Raw genomic sequence first — 3,814 nt, 5'->3', positions numbered from 1 at the left:
GCGTGGGCACAGAGTGGCCGCCTGCCGCGGCAAGCGCCTTGCCACTGCTGTTATCTTGTCGGGTCCGGAGGCTTGTCGCTTACCAGGCCTCGAGGTACCTTGGTTGGTCTTCCCGGCAAGCTCCTATTGCCGGGGCCTTGTTGCCTTGCCGGAGCGCGAGGCGCGTCGCGGCAAGTTCCTTGGAGTGACCTGGCTGGCTTTCCCGGCAAGCTCCTCTTGTCGGGGCCTTGTCTCCTGAGCTTAAATACTTTGTTCTTGAATGGCTCCAAGGGAACCATGGAGGATCTTGGCGTTCGCCCGGCAATCCTTGCCGCGGGGTGCTGCAACTGCCCGTGCACAAGTTCGGGGTACTAGGGTACCCCTATTCTAGTACACCGACAATTCCCAGCTTGCAAGATTCAGAACCAACCCATTAGAGCCTTTTGATAAAGTGAATATCGGGATTAAATCCATCTTGGCTAGCCGTGTCATACAACCCAAGAACTTGGCGAATGCTCTTGACCATCACAACATCTGTAGTTGAGTATTCCTGTTTGCACAACACAGAAAATAAAGAGCATGATTACTACAATAGTGGCACTAGTGGAAGTCAACCTGCAACTCTACTCGATGATTCAATTCATGCCACTTTTTCTGTAGTTCACCTGAAATGAAGCAAAGATTGCCTCATTCAGCTAGCAAGAAGTACATGCTCTCATGAGCTGGCAGGTTCTTCTTTAGTAGTTGCACAAAAATTGAGCAACATTAAGGTTGTCTCTCCTACTCATGTAATGTGCAACTATAATTTGCTTATCATTTCGTGCAGTTCCACTAAAATAAAGTGCCATTGTGGTGACAGTTAAGACTCATCTTGCAAATGCTAACAAAATGTTGCACGAGATTACCAACAGAATTTGACGGAGATTTTGGAAACTCCAATCACCATTTTGTGTAGTTCCACCAAAATTGAGAGATGTTGCCCATGTGAAATTTTAGTTGAACTGCACAAGACATTCATTCCAAAAAAAGTGTTTTGTGCTATTCACCAAAAGGTCACAATAGCAACAAGGTGAAATGGATATCCCTATCTGCACGAAAAGATATAAAGTAAATAGTTGCTGGTCAATAAGAAGATACGAAACATACACGAAATGAAAAGAAGCCTCTTAATTATGTTCATGGCAATCACACAAGGACAGTAGAAATTTTAAAACGTCAACAATGCCTCATGTTACCAGAAGCATTACGATCAACAATGACATTCATCAAATATGGAATTACTTTAATGGCGACATTGCTTGTTTACCAGATATAGTAAATCAACAGCAGGTAAAGAGTAGTTTTAATGGCATGGGACCGTTTGGACACCAGGACAATCAGTAGCGTAATGAAGCAACTTACTTATCATACTAGGGAAAATAGCAGGAGTACCATTTGCAACATAGTTTAATTGCATCATATCACTGGAGGCATTAGATTAACAATAACACTAGTTAGACATGTCCCTAAGGTAACAATGTGATCGCTTCATTTTACATGCGCCCTTACATTAACAACAACAAAAAGTTGGTATAAGGACATGCGATAGTGGATGCAGTAGCACGATGTACCTACAAGGAGGCATAAAGTGGTGATACCGAGTTTATTCATGCTCTGTCAGGGTAGCAAATCTAATCATGGAGACCTTTTACTATGTGAGGGTAGCAAATCTAATCCTGGAGACCTTTTACTATGTGAGGGCAACAAATCTAATCCTGGTCATACTCTGTTGACTTGTCCACCAACTGCCACTTTCCATCCTTTTTTCAACCAATAATAGATATGTTCCTTATCCAGTTTGTAGTGCGTTTTGCCATTATTTCCCTTTTCAACCAAGAGACCGGTTGGGTATCCGATCTCTACTACTTTCCCCTTGTTATTTCCTCTTTGAATCAAGTCCTAGATTCATGCTACGACTTTCTCCCCTTTCTTCATTGTTTGAACCAAGTCCTAGATTCAAATGCATGAAGTAGCTTTACCTCTAATAATACTAAAAAATTAGGTGGCTTTGGAAGAGCTGATGGAAGTAGAAAAAGATGCACAAACGGACACACGGGGAGCTAGGGCAATAGAGCAAGGCCGCTTTCGAATAACTTATACCTGAGGGTCATTGGGATGTCGGCGGTGGTAGTTCGCATCTGTGCACAATACGGTAGGGAGGAAGAAGGGTCGGAGGACCTCCCGAGACGGTGCTGTGTCGGAGAGAACAGCATCGGCAGAAGATCGGGCCCCGTCGGCAGCTGTGGGTTTCCTCCCTCGCCGACGATGACCGCGTGAAATATGTACCAAGTCCTCTACATACACCGGCCGAAGGGATCCGACCGGATCTGTGACCAGCAGTGAGCAGAGAAAAAATGTCGCTACTGTTGTCTTGTTTAGATCTGGAGAGGATGAGAGAATGAAGAGAGCAACCCTAGTAAGCAAGCGGTTAGGCCCCTGCCTACATATATAGTGGAGTGATTATCTTTTTCTCTCCACAACAAGCGTTTCAATTTGTGTTCGTGACATTAAAGAAAAGAAAATCTCTATTTAACGTGACTAACTGTATGAATCCTACTTACTAGTAGTAGTATTGTTCACTTGTGCTCCCGGGCCCTCCATTCATTGAACAACCCCATGGGTGAATAAACATACCATACTAGTATTTATATAGAACGAAGAAGCTCGAACTATTTTTGCGTAGTTAAAATTTGAGGCCGAGGCTTTTCCGGGCAGTACGCGTGGCAGTTTTCGCGTAGGCAGTTTGACAGAGAGGTGAGGAGGGTGAGGGAGTGGCGGATTCAACTTACTTACTGCTGGAAAGGTCGGGTTGTGCGATTTGAAGGCGCGTTACTGCTGGAAAGAATTGTGATATGACTACTCACTATAGTCATGAAGTACTGGCGCTATGACTGGGGTGATGCCCCCCTTCCGTTCCCCACTCTAATCTGGTGCATGACATGTCGACCCCGATGCTGGCTCTTCCACATGTCGGCGAAGTACGTAAGAAGGAGCAAAGAATCATGCAGTATATATAGTGTATATACTAGTACTACTACTCACGTCAGAGGAGTGCGAACCACGACAGCCTAGTGAAACAGCAGGCAATAGGCCATACTCCTCTTTGTTTGGATCCCTGAGTCAACTAGCAGTGCGAACCACGGCAGCCCAGTGAACCAGCAGTAGAAAACAATGTGGTGATATGGCCAGAAAAACAATGTGCTACAGTCCAGTCTGTAGCTTGTACAGTACTACTCCTCTTTGTATGGATCCCTTAGTTAGAGCTAGTCTCGGTTGAAATAGCCTCAAAGTATCCAAACCGGAGGGGTTAGTTTGAGCTAGTTTGCTCTAACCCAGCTAAAAAACTAGCCTGGTGGAGAGGTTCTAATTGGGTTAGTTCTCCTTGGGCCCACTAAAAGAGAACTAAAAAAATCTCCCCTGCCCGCACCAGATCGCTCCCTCCGACACCCCCTCGCATGACTCCTGTCCGTTCCCCATCGTGCCGCCTACCCAAGCGCCGCTCCGCCGCTCGCCCTCTCCCTCCTCCGGCCGCCCTCTCGCTCCAGCCTCTGAAGCTCGTCCCGCTCCCCCTTCACCGGTCATTTTTCTCCCTCTGTCGTGCGTGGAGGTGGCGCATCTACCAGGGAGGTCGCGAGAGGGGTGAGTTTGTTCGTTCGTTCTCTATCTCACATCCATATCATTGATCTTCCTCGCTCTAGCGCTAATTCTGATTTGGAAAAGTAAATCCTGATTAAACTTGGCATAGTTTTATGGTGCGCGCATGGAATTGTTTGATGCTGCTTGAGGAGGTAATAAA

The sequence above is a fragment of the Triticum dicoccoides genome, chromosome 6A, assembly GCF_002162155.2.
Source record: "Triticum dicoccoides isolate Atlit2015 ecotype Zavitan chromosome 6A, WEW_v2.0, whole genome shotgun sequence".
In the NCBI taxonomy this organism is placed as follows: Eukaryota; Viridiplantae; Streptophyta; class Magnoliopsida; order Poales; family Poaceae; genus Triticum; species Triticum dicoccoides.
This window is presented reverse-complemented; position numbering follows the sequence as displayed.